Here is a 17,615-nt window from a genome sequence, read left to right on the forward strand (position 1 = left end):
CCAGACTTGTACTGGACTCGCATTTGGCTTGCAGTGATGGAGCATTCCCTTGGGCCCCATACGACTATCCCTTCATTCAAGCACTTGCTTAACTGAGCCTGAGCATGGGAACCTGGGGAGATGTGTGGAAGAAAAAGATAGTCTTCACCCTCAACAGCTATCAGGCAACCTCATTTAGGTCAGGGTGGGATCAGACCATGACTGAGAAGTTCAGGGGAGGGAGAGACAATTTCCAACTACATTGGTGACATTAGAGGAGGTAAAGTGTGAAGCAGACCCTACAAGATGAATAAAATGTTCAATTTTAATAGTCAAGAGACTGAGGATTGGGACGCAAGGAGAACAGAGCAGGATTCCTGTAAAGGGACTGTCTTGAACAAAGTAATGCAAATAGGATTTTATAAAGTCCTCTGCAAGGATAACGAGTAAAACCACTGGTTGTAGGGGACCTCCATCAACACAAGCAGTGCTATGGAACCTCAGGAACTACCATGGCCTATTTTATCTCCTGGTTGCCATTCACTGGTCTTTCAGAATGCTGGTGATCTTCTCTGCCAAAAAGATAAAAGGGCAGGGGTCAAAGTTGTCCAATATCGCTTGATAATACAAGCAGCCGATGAATGAATGCTAAAGGAAAATTTTAGGATTACTCATAGCTCCACGTACTTATCCTGAAGAGGCTGTTTGCTAACCTCCTGAATCCAACTCTTTCCAGTCTCCTATTGGATCAAATGCCTCACCAACTTCTTCATAAACAACGGAAAATCCACATGGTTTGGCTTTTATGAACCTCGGCACTATTAACATTTTGAGCTCAATAATTATTTTTTTGTAGGGGCCCATCCCATGCATTGTGGGATGTCTAGCAGCATCCCAGGCTTCTATCCACTGGCCACCAGTAGCACTCACCCTCCTAGTTGTAACAACCAAAATTGTTTTCAGATATTTCAAGATGTTCTCTGGGGGTGAGGGTAGGGTGGCCCCAGTTGAGAACAGCTATACCACATGAAGAAACCAAAATCCTACTAAAAGCTTATGTTTACTGGTTATTTATTATATGCAAGGCTATTAAGTATTTTCATACATTAACCCATTTAATCCTCAGAAGATCCTAGTGAAGTTTGGGTATAATGATTATTCACATTTGACAGATGAAGAAATAGGGGTGAGAAGGATATATCAACATACCCAAACACATACTCTCATAAGCAGCCAATTCAGGATCTGACCCAAGCACTCTAACAACGGCACCCTCCCACTTATCACCAGTCTGTATTATCCATCCAATGCCCTAGAGTCCTCGGGAGTCTCTTGCCTGGTTGGGTAAACCAAACAATTTGTTGGCGCCACCAAGACAGAAGCCCCTACCAGTAGTCCCAACTTAATTGGGAATCGGACTCTGCAGTCCCCCAGGATGGCACACACATTTGCCCAACATAGCTCTGAGAGTCCTCCCTGCTGCCACATGTCTTTACTCTCTGCCCTGCCACTCCCTGAGGACCAAGTGGCTTGCCTGTATCCCACATTGACAATATCCTTTCTGAAACAGCTGCTGCCCCTCTTAATGCCCAGTGATCATACCCCCTTGCTTATCATCATGTTGACCTCTTCTTGGTCGAGTACTAGTCACATTTGGGCTTCAAAATAGAGGAGGGAGATCTTTACCCAGAAGGAACAAAAAATTTTCCCTTCAAGTGTGAGAACTGAAGGTTGGGTACAGAGTTTGCAATGGCCATTACACCTGCCACCACAATATCAGTTCCTCCTCCCGTAGTAACTACACCGATTGCTCTTCAGGTATCCGTACCAGCCCTCGTACAGCCTTGATTTTAGGCAATACAGAGGTGAATACTTCAAAAACATTTCCAACAAATCTGAGTTCAGATCCTACTTCCACCATGGACTAGATGTGCAATCTTGCCCAAATTAGTAACCGGTTTGAGCCTCAGTTTCTTCATCTAATAGTATTAAGAAAAAAAAAAAAACACCATGTAGAATTCTCATACAGATTAGAGATAGGTTCTGTAAAATTGTTGGTACAAAATAATAGCGCTATTTCTTGTTGCTACCCCTTAATCTCTTTACAGGGAGTGGTTTGCCGGGTGGCTTCCTAGTGTCATTTACAGTCAGCTGAGAGCAAATGGAATATATAGATGAACATCTGATGGTAGAAGAAGCTGGGAAAGATGCAGAGCACAAGTGCCAGGGGACAGCCTGGACTCTAGGGTGGCAAGTATCAAAACTTAGGGGGTGATCATTTTGCAATATATGCAAGTATTGAATCAATCAATTTTGTACACCTGAGACAAATATAATATTATATGGCAATTGTATTTCAATTAAAAAACTTTAGAGGTGCTAAAAGGGTGCCTGGAAGTTTGTTGCTTGGGCATTTCTGAACACAGGGTGCCATGATTGTAACGTACCAACTGCTGGAGGAACACTCGAGATGGGGGAGCAGGATTTTTGGTGTCCCCCAGGTCATACTGTACATACTCCACTGACAGAGCATCTCAGAATCCTGCTCCAGAATGCTTAGCGCCCACGAGCCCATAGTAGAATGACACTTAGCTATCTGCCATGCCCCAACATCTCCTATTTCAATTCTAGTTCATTAATTTGACTCCCAGTGAATGAACTTTGATGGGCTGGTCTTCAGTGGGTTGTGAGCCAAGACCCGTCCAAAATGGTCTCTGAACTGAACCTTCTTAGGCTTTATGCCAATTTCTGAAATACTGACTCACTATTTCCTACCAATCTGTTTCCACTAAAAACCCGAATGAGGGATCCCTGGTGGCTCAGCAGTTTAGCGCTGCCTTCAGCCCAGGGCATGATCCTAGAGACCCGGGATCGAGTCCCACGTTGGGCTCCCTGTGTGGAGCCTGCTTCTCCCTCTGCCTGTGTCTCTGCCTCTCTCTCATTCTGTGTCTCTCATGAATAAATAAATAAAACTTTAAAAATAAAAAAAATCGAATGATATAACTGATTTCTGGGTTTTTCCTTCTTAAAGACCATAGGAAATATTGTGAATAGTTGTCCAAATCATACAGATAACAATGTGTCCCGCCCTGTACCTATCATGTGTACCTATCATGTGGGATCTGAATTCTTACATCGCACTTGCAAAGTTCTTATCCCCATCATGTTTCCAAGGCAGAAACAACAGCTCAGAGAAGTTAAGTGAATTGCCCAAGATCTTTCCCCAGTAACTGTCTAGGCCAAGATTCAAAGCTAAGACTGTCTGACTTTTCTATGATTCTAAACTATCTCCCCTCCTACCTCCCTCTCCTATTACTCCTTTGATGTGTGTGTGTGTGTGTGTGTGTTGGGGGGTATACTCTGAGCCCAGAACAGCTGGAGGAATCCTCTTTGGCTTATGGAGCCAATTAGTGACTACATGACCAAAGTCAAGAGTCTGGGAGCAGATATTCAGAAAGGAGAGGAAGAGAGGAAGGAAGAAGAGCAAGAAAGGAAGGAGAGAGAGGAAGGAAAAGAGGGGAGGAGGGAAGGATGGAGGGAGGAAGGAAAGGAAGGAAGACAGCTGCTTTCTCCTGCCTTGGTTATAGTGACTCAGAAGGATATTTCCAGCTGGCTTGTCAGCAAAGGGGGCGGAGACCACAATGGCTGGTGGAGCTCATCACTATCACTCATAAAGCCTATGTCCTCTGAAGAGGAGTGTTGACAGCACCATTCTCACCTCAGAGGGAGGGACATTTCCTGTGCACATGGAAGAGTGTATGTGAGGGATATTTAACAAAGAATGCATTACAGACTCGATGAAGAAGCAGCATGCCCCCCAAGAAGAGTTACTCCAAAGGACTGTGGGGAAAATGGGACCAAGATGTTGTCTCAGCCGCTCATAGGAGGCTGCCAGAGAGGTCCTGGAGTCCCCAGTCCTGAACCACCCTCTATATACCCAAAGCTCTGCATCACAAAGGCTCTATTTAGAAAGTAGAGGTTTTACAATTGGCACATTTCTGTAAACACACAGATTTAATTCCAATTTTACAGCTCAGTTACTCCCTGTAACACACAGTCCATAAAGCATTTACAATGTTGTTCGAAATCTATTACTATTTACATTCTCTTCCCTCCATGCAGGTAGGATGGATCTAGGAACTTGGCCAGAGTCCCGGGGAAACAGCTAGGATTAAATAGAAACCACAAAATGTACAGCAATAACAAGAACCCCAAATGGGACATGCAAAGAACAGGGAACCCCAAACATAAGTCCCCCAAATGAAGAGGATCCGGGTCACGCTGGGGCAAGCTCAGGGAGACAGGAGGACTAGCGCTGCTCCCTTAGGAGACTAGATGGATATCAGCCCTACCTCACAGCCCACATTTTATGTGAATTTGTTTTTTTAGCACTCCATCAAAAACATCTCCTTTTGGGTTTTTTTTTGGGGGGGGGAGGAGGAGTGTTTTTGTTTTTTTAAGTAATCTCTATACCCAATGTGGGGCTTGAACTCATGACCCCAAGATTAAGAGTCACATGCTCTGCTGACTGAGCCAGCCAGGACATGCCCATTTGGTCCTCAGAGATGGGTGTCATGTCCCCATGTCATGCAGGTTTCTCCAGCAGTATTCTGCACCCTGGGACCTTTCTCCCAACACTGCCCTTGGTCAGTGCCGTGCGTTCTTCTGACACGGCAACTATACCCATCACAGTTTCATAGCTCAGTCCCCTGAGCCCCAGGGGCAGGCTGCCCTGAGGAAGCCAGAGATGCTTTTTGCCTGACCCTAGAGAGAGTTCACTCTTCCCAAAGGTAGACTCATATTTGGTGAGACCTCAAGCTCATAACATTTCTGTCCCTTTAAAATAAAAACAATGCAAAAAATAAATAAATAAAAAATAAATAAAAACAATGCAACATTACAAAGACAAAATCAGATACAGGGCCTTAAAAGAATCCCAAGTCTCCACGCTTACACCTACGTTTTCAGTAAATCCACTTCCATCCCTCCCTGAGGACACCCTGTCCCTCCCTGTTGACCACCTGAGATCTTTGACAGTTCCTGTCTGATAGGAGGAAGCAAAGCTTGACCTCAGTTCCTTGGCACACAGAGATGCCTGTTGATTTCCAAGCTCAAGGTAGAAATTAGAAAGATCAGAGTAAGAAGTAAAAAGAAACCCAGCAAAGCTGAGGACTATTAATAGATGGAAGCACTGGGTTAATCAATTAAAAAGTAACCACTTTAAAATACTTTAGAAACTTGCACAGAATATTTATGCTTTACATAAACGAATGAGATGTTGTTTACCAGCATACAACATTTTACATTCATACATTTTTGTTGTTGCTGTTGTTATTCTTCAATTCCATAAATCCCTGGAGAAACTGATCACCCCCTGCCTTGTGCCTTGGGATCCAGCACCCCGGATACTGAGCTGTTGCTGAACTATATACCAAGCATTGTACTAAATTCTGCCTTTCGCCTTTGTAGCTAGACTGGCTGCCAATAGGGCAAGTCTATGGCAGGAAGTACACATCTCATCTCCTGCTTAGATTTGATCCCTTGGCTACTGAAGCTGCTGTGATATGAACAGAAGAAGGAAACATTTCAAGATCCATGGTGAATTAGACCAATGAACCAAGTAGCCAGACTCAGCAAGGACAAATAGCCCCTGCCATCCTAAGGGTGGAAATCCATGCCTGCGAAAGTATCATGGCACCTTAGACCAGAGTAAACCATGCAACAGGAGTTTCAACCCAGATCTCATTTGAGCTCAGCATCTCCAGGCCAGGTGATGTTACATCAGGCTCAGCTGGAAGGACCCTAACACAGCAGTAAGAACACGTCCTCGGGATGCCACGGCCTTTGTTATTGGAAACCCCAAGCTAGAGAGGGAAATGAGGCAGCTAATTAGGGACATGACTCTGGGAGGGGTACAGTAAGGGTCCAATGGGGAGGAGATTCAGGCAGGTAAGGGGAGGGCAGGAACAGCCAAGGGAAGGAAGGGACCAGGGACTGAGAGAGGGCCTGCCAGCCACCCTTGGCTCCAGATTCTGAGAGTCAGTGTCTCTTCAGTGGCCAGAAACAGTTCTCCAAGGGCTAGTGCTGGGGTGCCATTTGGCTTCAAGCCACCTGGGAGAGCAGAGGAGGCTGGAACCATCCTTCTGATGGTTCCAGGAAGGGGATGAAAGTATTCTAAGGAGATCTCTGTTCACATCAGATCTTTTCACTTTGGAAACTTCTCGCTGGCATTCCCTGGTTGTGTCTGTGTCCTCTCACCAGATTAGAAGTTCCCTGGGAGAGCATGCCTTATCTAAATAATAATAGTTTCCTCTTAGTGAGCTTTTACTGTGTGCTAGGAATTGTCCAGGTGTTTACCTTAAATTGTGTCAATCCTCCCAGGGACATTTTATACTTCCAGAACTCAAGGCTCAGACCATAATTTCTTTGCCTATGGGAAGCACAGGTAATTAAGTGGCACAACTAGCACCCAGGTCTCGGATATCTAATTCTAAAGCCATTTACTAAATGTTTGTCAAATTCATTGACCTAGTTCCTACTGGATGCGAAGATATGAATAGAGTCAGCTCCAGATTTGCAATGATTAAAAACAATCCTAAAACAATTAATCCAGAATTCATTAACATTTGACCCCAGAATATACTTTTCTCCATATAGTTGAACCATAGTTTGAACATGAGTATGTTTGCTATTCCAGGAATTTATAACTCTAAACAAAATGATAAAGATACTCACTAAGGCAGCTCAAAATATGAGTCTTCCAACTCTGATTTTCCTTCTAGAAGTTCTCCCTACAGACAAGATCTGCTTCTCGTCTCCATCCTAATCCTCTCCACTTTTTATTTCTAGTCCCAAGCTCCCTTGAGCTCCCAGATTCACCTATTCAGCTACTTCTTTGACACCTCCATCTAGATGGCTAATAGGCATCTGAGATGTCTTCCACAGCAGAACCCTGTGTCCCACCACCTTCTCTACCCATTCCTTTCCCAGTCTTCTCCATCTCAGGATGTGACATCACCTCCCACCCAACTGTTCAGATCAGAAACTTAGAAGTCATCCCTGATTACTCCTCCACATCCCACCCTTTGCTGATTCTTGCTGGTTCCTCCTCCAACATCCCTTCCAGATCTCATCTACGCTGTCATCAGTTTTGTCGGTTCACAGAGGAAGCCTCAGTCCTCTCACCTACAAAATGGGTAGCCCAGCTAATTTACTTTCTTGATTTCTATGTTGGTTATCAAACTGTTAAGAAAAATACTAATGTTTTCCAGGGATAGCCTTGCTCAGAAGATGGGGATTGTCTTTTCCAGGTCTGTGATTCTGATACAAAATTTAAGATGCCATACATTCCATTACCAAAATATTTCCTGGTCTATCCACTAATTCATATGACAAAATTCTTCTCTTGGGAAAATCATTTACTTATTTTAAGTGAAGGTTGGTTTTTCTTTTTTTTTCCCTTTCAGATGCCAACTGTTTAAAAACAATAATAAAACCTGAAGAAGATAATATAGGGATATCATCTTTACATCAAAACAAAAGTTAAAGGTTAATTTACTCAACAAGAATGTATTTTTTAATGAAATAGATGGCCTAAAAGTAAGCTGGGCAATCACAAACTCCCTTAGCAGCATTAAATAAATTCCTCTTCTGTGAAGTATCAGGAACTGTTTATTTCTCCGTGCCCTCAAAGGCAATCTGGATTTTCAGTTAGCCATCACAGAGGTAGACTGAAAGGGGAGCTGTAGTTGCTGGTAGATTAATTAGAATTTTTTTCAAAGATTTTTAACACACTATTCCAGTTATGCAACCAACTTTAAAAAGTAGATCTTAAAATCTTGGAGTCTATACCACTTTGGGCCAGTTTATGTAAGACTTTGTGTGTGTGTGTGTGTGTGTGTGTGTGTGTGTGTGTTTAATCTCACCCAGGATTCCTTTGCGATCTGTAGCTGGTCTGTGTGAAATGACGGGCTCCCAGCAATAGTGCAGAAATAGATAACACCGCTCCAAGGCTGTGGTCTCTCATATACATTCCTGGGAAATGTAATCCTGTGGTTTCCAATCTCATTTCTCTTAAAATACAGATATGAGTGAATTTTACTTTGAAAAGAACACATGTACTTCAGTTTACATTAAGATTAATTGGAGACATACAAAGAAAGTAGAGCCACTTGGGACCAATATTTACTAAATCTAAATCTCCATTATGCTTCATCAGACTTAATTAGTGCTTAAATTCTAACTTAATTGTGACAGGCTTCCTTCTGTTTACATTTCTGAGATTAAACAAACCACCACCTCATCAGTGGTCCCTCTTCAAGAGGAAACACAGCTGGCTTGAAAGTCAGCTTTGGTCCCTAGTCCCTCTTTCCTCACCTTTTTTTCCTTATAGACCAAACAAACAAACAAACAAACAAACAAAAAGCATAGTCTGCTCCTTGCCCAGCTGTTAGGGAAATATAAAACTTACTGACAACTAAATGAAACATATAAATATCAGCAGTCTATTTCATTCAAAATGTACAAGAATGTACTGGGGTCACAGAGTCAATGATAATTTAATTTTACTGCATTAGTGATGGAGAACACCTCCTGGTTGTTTTTCTGTCCGTTACACGGGAAGCTGCTGATTAATGATTTAAACTTTAAAAAACAGCTGTATTGATTAATTCACATGTCATGTCTTTCCATTAGCTCTTGGCTAACTCAGACTGCCAACAAAAGTACCAAGGAAAAAGCAGATCTCTCACTGGGATCCTGAGCCCATCATCTGATATGAATATGACAGCATCTTCTTAGATTAGGTAGCATGTGATGGATCAGGGCTCCACTTAATTTCCTAGGTTACTGGGAGGCCTAATTCTAACCAAATAGAGAATGTAATTTCTGATCTCAGCGCATGCTAAGTATGAAGATAATTCCCTAAAAAGAAAGACTGGTTTAAAACAACACTGAGTTGTGATTAATAGAGCAGGATGCAGCTGTGGGCAGATACAGATAAGAGAAAGAAGGTGGTCTGAAATTATAAGTACAAATGAATTCCCTGTGGTTAGGTGGCTTTTTAAAGCTGTGACTTTGGGTTTATGTGACTCATTACCAAGTATGGAGGAAGCAGCTGACTAAATCACAAACTGAAGGAATGAAGGCAGGGGTGGCTTAGTTTCCTAACAATGTGTTCCAGCCACACGGGACTTTCACTTTTTTGCTGGCAGGTGGACAATTGCTCTTAGATGGCGAAGCCATGCTCATGAGTACCGAGTGCTATCACAGTACACCTGCACTAAATTTGGACTGTATTCCTTTCATCTCCCCTTGCCTGGAACAATGATTAATTTGTCACTAATTTGCAGCGTGTTATTTCTTTAGTGGCTTATTAAGAGTTATTATCCTGTATACTATTGGCTTGCAAAATTCCTGTACTGAAACTGTGTTAAATAAACTGCTGACAAAGACAAGCTCAGTCCCTGAGCATGAATTTGCCCCCAAACAAAACAATCACACTGATGAAAGAGACTGGATCATAAGTAACTATTATTTTTAAATTGCTAGAGTAGTCCCCCCTTTGATCCTTCTTACTTACATCATATCTTAAAGTGCCTAGGCTCTCATTGCTCCAGCAGAGGATGGGAACAGAAACATTTTTTGGTGGCTTGACAAAGGCTGCCCATCCATCCAGGTGTTATGCAGAGGCCCATGTTATTAGAGCTCCTCTGAGGTTAGAGGGCCCAAATCAAAATCCACTTTTGGGAAAAGAAACCATGGGACCATACATGTGAGTTCAGAGGCAGGAAAGGGGATCCTAGAATCCATACAAGTGCCTGAGCTGTCAGACAGACAGTAGATGTAGAGTGGGAACACTTGAACTGAAGGCCCACACAGAAACAACTCCCTCCACCCCCACCTCCCACCCCCAGAGATGGTCGGCTTTTTGGGAACAACTAAACGTTGAATATAAAGAGTTATAACTTCAGGAGCCTGAGTTGTGACCCCTTTGGCCAAGTGTAACCCTAAGGAACGTTGTTCTACTGCAAGAATCACTTTGACCCTGGGTGGGAATTTGTATTTTTCTTGTTTTTTGTGCAGCCCAGCAAAGAGTTGCTTAATTTACTTTTAAAAGGGTTGGAGAGAGGACTCTGAATACCTGGAACTGGCCCCCTCCTGAGCCTCGGTTAGTGTGGTTTATCTGGTACACAGTAAACCATTTCTACTTTGAATGTCCAGTTCATTCAGTGTGGTTAATAAGGAACAGGCTCTTCTCTGTGCTGGCTTTCTCCACACATTATCGTTCCTGCCCCGTAATGTGAATATTGTGGTTCACTCCACTTGTATGTGCCTTATAGTATTTTAAACAAATGATGTAAATTTTAAAAATCTCACTACCAAATCATACTGTTGCGATCCTAGAATCAGTAAGTCTTTGAAATCAATAGCAGCCTTGTCTGTTGTTGGTGTGTGTTTTCCAAGAGACCTGTGGCAGTTTCCAAATGTCACCACTCTCCTTTGGATTTTAATCTCCCACCCTGGAAACTCCTCGGCTAGGTGCTGGGTGAGTGTTAACGTGAAGGGAAAGCTGGTACATTTGATACAGGGTCCTTCACTCCTTTCTTCCTCCTTCCTTCCCAACACACACCTAGAGTGCGTGTGCATTCACACACACACATGCACCCACACATACACCACAGAGTGAAGAGCCCTGTGCTAAAGACAGAGTTCAGATAGATGGTTCTTCCACGTTTTCCAACGAAGCCCCTGTTGCCTTCATTTGGTGAGGCAAGAAACTAGAACTCACAGGACATCTTTGACTAACACAGTCAACAACAGAGTGAAAAGTCACAGAAATGGGATTTTGCACTTGAAGTTGTCAACCAAACCTTACTCTTCCCTTTTTTAAGTTTTTATTTATTTGAGAGAGAGAGAGAGAGAGCACTTGAGGTAGCAGGGGGGAGAGGCAGAGGGAGAAGCAGATTCCCCACAGAGCAGGGAGTCTGATGTGGGGCTTGATCCTGGGGCGACAGGATCATGACCTGAGCTGAAGGCAGATGCTTAACCGACTGAGCCACCCAGGTGCCCTTCACTTTGTTTTTTAAAATAACTATTATTTACTGAGGACTTGCCAAGTACTGTGCTTGTACTAAGGATTATACTTAGTGCTGTTCATGAATTAAATGCATTCAGCTCCGAAACCCTGTGATGTACCTATTAGTATGTCCATTTTATAGATGGAAAACCAAGGCGGGCACTTAGGAAGTCTCCAAGTTCACAGAGCCGGTAAGTAGTGCGGCTAGAATTTGAACCCAGACCTACTGTGCTCTTCCCAACTACATAATACTGCTCTTATGCTGCATTCTTCAAGACAATAAGGTTTCATGGAAGCAGCACTGCATTTGGAGTAAGACAGCTTCACTCAAGCTCCAGCTCTGCTCCAAATGTGAACTTGGGCAAGTAATTTGAGCCATCTGATGTCATCTCTGCTTTTCTTGTCAATAAAGTTCCACCAGGATTATTGAGAGGTTCAAATAAGACAATGTTTGGAAAACCATTTGCAAACTGAGGTATACTTTAGATGACATGATTATCACGGAAGCCTGCTGCCCTGTGGTGCTAGGCTCATGTCACTTTGTCTTTGCTTGAACTATAACAAATGCAATGGATAAAGGCCTGTGTTATCAGAGTTCTGGAGCCTTGTGTTTGGATTTCACATTAAAGGGAAGAGTCCCGGGCAGCCCGGGTGGCTCAGCAGTTTAGCACCTGCCTTCGGCCCAGGGCCTGATCCCTGATCCTGGAGTCCCGGGAACGAGTCCCACATTGGGCTCCCTGCATGGAGCCTGCTTCTCCCTCTGCTTGTGTCTCTGCCTCTCTCTTTCTGTGTCTCTCATTAATAAATAAATAAAATCTTAAAAAAAAATAAAGGGAAGAGTCCAAAGGTTATGAATCTGAGGTCAAGCTGTGCCTGCTACAGAGTATAGTTTTCATGTCTGCATCCTGCTGCCCAGAGCAACGTCTGCAAGGAAGGCACTGTACCTTTCCAGGAATGAGAAGAAATGAAAAGGCTCTCAGTGTCTAACTTTATAGAGCAGTAATTCTTTCTGAACAGAGCTCACACCGCACTGTTTACAGTCTTTGAAGAGTGATGGTGTGTGCCAAAATGTCAGCACAACCAGAGATAGCCTTGCCATTGTAAGAACTTATCAACGTAGAATAGTGATCAACACTTGGTTTATGATTTGTGAATTTTGCTCATCAGCCAATAGGTTCTCACGACCTCCACTGCAGTCCTCCACAGAATTTAACTCCCATTTTATTAATAATTTTGAGTGACTATAGGAGCAAAGTTTAGTATTCTAACTTCTAATGAAAAATATTTCCAGATTCGCTTTGGTTGGGCATTACCCATCGTTCCTCCAACCTATAATCTAAGAACCAGGGACCCTCATGGAGTCTAGCCTCCTGCCTTCCTTTGTTAGAGCTGGCAGCACTTTCAGTAACCACGTGAGGGATCTGAAGGAGAGTGCTCAACCAGGTCTTCATAGATATAAGGAAACAAAATTCAGGCAATAAGCCAATAATTTAAAAAAGCTTTTTCATTCATCAGATACAGGCAGAGACTGCTTTTATAATTCCCCTTGACTCTTTTTATTGCCATTGTTTTACTTTTGAATATTTGTATAAAGACCTTTAATGGAGATAATAAAGGGGGGGGGGGAGAAAGACATGCTGAACGTAAAATATAGAATATATCTGTAAATATATGAATCTAGGCAGAAAGAACAATTTGAAATGAAATTTATGTTTGGGAAAATTGGAAGCCTATTTTTGGTACAGCATGCAATCAGAGGCATAAATACTACCAGACTATAAATGAAAATCCTTAATTTTTACTTTTTACATGTAGCAAAGGGTTGTTTTTCTAAAACTTGAGCTTGAGATCTCAAATGGGGTTTGGGACAGCAAACCTCTGTATCTGTAGCTCAAGGTGTCCCTGCAGCCTCAGCCAGAGGTTTAACTCTTAAGTGACCCAGTAAGACTTTCTACACTATGACCTCCACCATGAGCTCTGACCCCCGCCAGCTGTTTTGACATTCTCAGCAATTTGTTACAAGGGAACACATGAGAGAGGATGAAGAGATCCACTCAACCAGTCAGAGCCACATATGTACTATTGACTCAATTTTACCTTTATTATAGGAAGTGCCTTTTAGGATACCACTCGGACCTGCCTACCTTGGGAGGTGAAAGTAAGTAAGTTGTAACCAGTACAGAACCATTACTTTGACTTATTGCTTAACCTACAACCTCTGTGTTACATCATAGGAGGAAATATTAGCCTTTTGGAAGCCTTTTGGCTTCCAAACCAACACAACAGGTGAGGTGATATTTATGGGACAGCGTAATAGTAGATGCATTTGGATGCTTTGGGCAGCAAATGCTGCAAACACCAACCCAAACTGACTTAAACAATAAAGATATTGGTTATTTCCCATAACAGGAACCCCAAAGACAGGTGGGCTCCAGATGGGATGTGTCAGGGCTCATTTCCAGGTCTCCCTGACTCTCTTTGTCTTGCCCAACCCCTGTGTCAGTTTTACCCTTGCCTGAGAGCAAGATGGATGCCACATTGCAAGTATCATATCCAAACATGACAGCATCCTGTCTCTCCTTACTCTTCTTTCTTGGGGGCAAGGAAATCTTTCCCCAAATCCCTTCAGTAGATCTCCAACCTTTTATTGGACAGAATTGGATTATGGGCCTGTTTCTAGGGGTCTCCCATGATTAGTTTACACAGAATTTACCCATGGAGACCATCCCCTGAATCATGTTGGGGAGAGGCATTTAACTGAGCAAAGTCACATCAGGGAGGAGGAAAGAAGGAGGCGTAGATCTTGAGTAAGCAACCAACTGAGTCTGCCATAGAAACCTTGGCCTTCACTGAGTCTGAGTGCATTACCACATGCTTTATCCTCTCGAGACAACATTACTCACAGTTTACTCTGCAGAGTTTCCTATCAGATTTTTATGTGAAGCATCATTTTTCTCTGACCTCGTGCTGCAATCTTGTTTCTTTTTTCCTGAGCAGAGACCACAATGGAAATCCTACTATAAAAACACTTGAGTGCCATCAAAGGATCAGACCATATAAGGTGCTAGGGACCTTTTTATTTTAAATAAGAAACAAAACTATTTATACTTTTACAAGGAGTCTGCCCTATTTTAGTAAATATTTGGCAAGGCTTCTTGATTAAAAGAGCAAACTGACCCTTGTCTGCAGGGTTGTTTTGCCATAACTGAAATCGTTCATTAATTTTCTGAAAATAGAAGCAGCAAGTGTGTGTTCTTTTGCACTGTGACTAAAGCAGTGCTTGTGATTCGTTTTAAGCTGCATATATTCAGCATAATTGGTCAGGTGTCTTTTAAACCCTGGTCCTACTCAGACCCCGTTCTAAGTCACAATCACCAAAAGGTACTATTGGGAAATAATCTCCTGTGGATAAAACAAAGATGCATTAATCTGGCCCTGGAGAGTGTGGCATGTTTGACAGTGCATTTCAAACTGGATTTTAGAGGGCCTGGATTTGCTAACAAACCCCAAATGTTTTGAAAAACTGTGATTCCTTAGGTTATTAAACAGTGCGCATTCTGAGAGAAGCTTGTTGAGTACCATATGTTCCTGATTCATTGGCAGTTAACTCAGTCTGTGGTGTGGGGTTTGTAGGAAATACTCCAGACCCAACCACCTTCTCTTCTTTAAAGGTATCCTCTTGCCAGCTAAATTTGGAAGGGTGTGATGCAGCTGCGAGGAGGGTTTTTAAGTCATTCTCAGAAATTTTTGTAGGACAGCTGTTATTGGAAATTATCCCAACATGCCACACAGCAGGTTGGGCTGAGGCGGGCCAGCACTTTGGGTGCGGGATGGTGAAGTGACTTATCCAAGCCTTCACTACTAGGTCCCCATTTATGGGTCATCCTCTTGTTCATTGAGGCTCCCCAGTCACTGCTGGGAAATCCAAAACCCAACTTCCAGGGGGGGAATTCAAACAGAGTCTGGAATACACTAGTTGCTTCTGGTCCTCCACTACTTCACTGGCTGAAAAATGAGAAAACTAAAAGTCCCACCTCATGAGTCTAGTGAGATTAACAACTCACTTAGAGCAGTGTTTGGCATGAGGTGAGAGCTCGACAAAAGTATCCTGTGAACCATGATTCTTTCTTGATTGTTGCCAGAATACAAAGAGAGACCGGAGAAAGGACTCCAAGCCAGTAGAAGGTAAGCAATGTCTAGTTTCAGCTATATGACCTTAGATTAGTCACTCACCTCAAATCCTCAGTTCCCTCTGCCTTCCTCAGATGAGGGTTTTATGTTTATGACAGGGCTTCATTAGCCATAAAACTGCAACGAATGGCCATGTGCATGCAGATCACCTGGGGATCTTGTTAAAATGCAGTCTGTTTCCGCAGACCAGGCATGGAGCCCGAGATCCAGCATTTCTAACAAGCTCCCAGATGACACAGATGTTGCTGGTCCAGGGACCAGTAATCTGGGGGGATCTCTAACCCCCACTTTTCTGACTTGCTATATAACATAAGGGCAGCATTCTGGTTACCAGGCTGACAGCAAACCCCCAAGATCCTCAAACTGTCCCGCTGCAAGCACCCAGAAGGCAGTGCAGATAAGCGACGTGCTGCTCCGAAAGACTGTGTACAGTCTCTCTCTCTCTCTCTCTCTCTCTCTCTCTCTCTCGGCACCTAGTTTCTAAGGCTTCTTACCTGATTGTTAACTTTCACCCTCACCCTCAGAGGATTCTCACACTTTGCTCAGTGTCCTCTTGGCGATCTGGTGCTATGACGTGAGCATTTTCAAGCCCCTCCCTTAACAGCTGCTTCCAATTCCCTCGCAACTGGCACCTTCGGGTGGTTGGGTAGCGGGGCTGGGCACCAGAGGTTGCTGTTGGGAGGACAGGTGTGATACCAGGGGACGGGTGGACGATCAATTCGACTCTCAGCCTGGGAGCCCAGTTGTGTTGAACTTTCTGGCCATCTTGTAAGCTTTGGCATGGAGGGGGCATGAGAGAAAGTAAATGCAAAAGCAAAATCTAGCACAAGAGGCCCAGAAAACTGTGAATACCAGGAAAGAGCCTTGAAAGTGAAGTGTTCGTGTTTTAAGAGAATTGCAGAAATTTTAACAGGCCAGCACAGCTGAGAGGCCTTACTTAAAAGTCGGCCAGTGATTAGGTGTCTGAAACTTTACTCTGGGTGCCTCTGGGGAGTCGGGAAGTTAGAGAGTTTGGCATCCGAGGATGATTTCTTTACCCGGGAGATGGGGCCCAGAGATGTCCATCAGGAGCACGACTTCAAGGTTTATAGCAGCTTCCAGGCTCTCCCTTTCTTCAGACAATCTAGTGGCAGCAAAAGGTATGGAAAGAGGACATTTGGGCAGAGCATGGAGAACTCAAGAACAAAGAGGACCACCAGGAGCCCCGCCTTCTCTCTGGGTGCAGAGCTCCACCGACAGCCTGGCCCCTGCTCTGGCCCCGGTCTTCTCAGTAGCCCCAGCTCCCACCGCAGGCCTGGGCCCAGGAAACACGGGGCTGCTTACCCTTCTGGAATGAGGATGAAGCACAGAGAAGAGGGAAGAAGGACAAGCCAGCCCAGGAGGAGGAAAGAAACGGAGAGCTGGAGCAAGGCCTTGGGAAGCCAGCCTTTCAACGGTTCCAAGAACATTTTCCGAAATCCTTCCAGCCCAGGCCCTATTAAACGGCTCTCTCTGCACCGTAGCCTGGTCGCACGTGTGTTGTAACGAGGTGTGCGTCTGGCCAGGCGTCCCCCCTCCGGGCCACCTGAGCTTCCCTGCGGGGGGGCTAGGCCACGTGGTGGAAGCAGGCCGGCCCACGCCAGAGCAGACCCGGGGGCCCCCCAGACCCGGGGGCCTTGGCTCCTCAGCCCGCCTGCCCCCGCCCGCAGGAGGCCCCAGGCCGCGATGCGCACACGGGTAGGTGGAGCCGGACCTCGCTGGACCGCAGCTGCGTGAGCCGCTGTAGGGGGATCCGGGGCGCTGCCGGGGCTGCAGGTGCGCGGCCGCTGCTCCCACCCGATGCCCCCGCGTGCAGAGGGGCGAGCGCCGGTGCAAGACCCCCTCCCCCCAGGTGGCTCCAGGGGGCCGAGATGAGAGCCAGCTCACTCAAGGCCACATTTCTTAAAACCCTGGGGATGCCCCGGGCCCCAAGCTCCCTGCTGCAATGACCCAAGCGGTGCTGCTAAGAGATTCGCTGGCGCGCAGGCCGCGGCCGGCGGAGAGGGGGCCTTTCCTCCTGGGTCGGAGCAGAAGAGTAAGTTTTAAATGTCATCATTCCAGTGGAAACCCCAGATGTGACTTTGGGTCCAAATTATAACCTTTGGGCTGGTGTTTCTGCTCTTATAAAACCCAAATGTTGCTTGCAGTCTACTTTATGTCTCAGATTCCTGCATGGGCCTGTGGAGGGCTTTAAAACACTTCTGGGAGCGCCTGGGTGGCTCAGTCTGCTAAGTCAGTGGACTCTTGATTTCAGCTCAGGCCAAGATCGCAGGGTTCTGAGATCAGGCCCTGCATCAGGCTCTGCACTCAGTGGAGAGTCTGCTTGAGATTTTCTCTCTCTCTCCCTCCC

The sequence above is a fragment of the Canis aureus genome, chromosome 8, assembly GCF_053574225.1.
Source record: "Canis aureus isolate CA01 chromosome 8, VMU_Caureus_v.1.0, whole genome shotgun sequence".
NCBI classification, from domain to species: domain Eukaryota; kingdom Metazoa; phylum Chordata; class Mammalia; order Carnivora; family Canidae; genus Canis; species Canis aureus.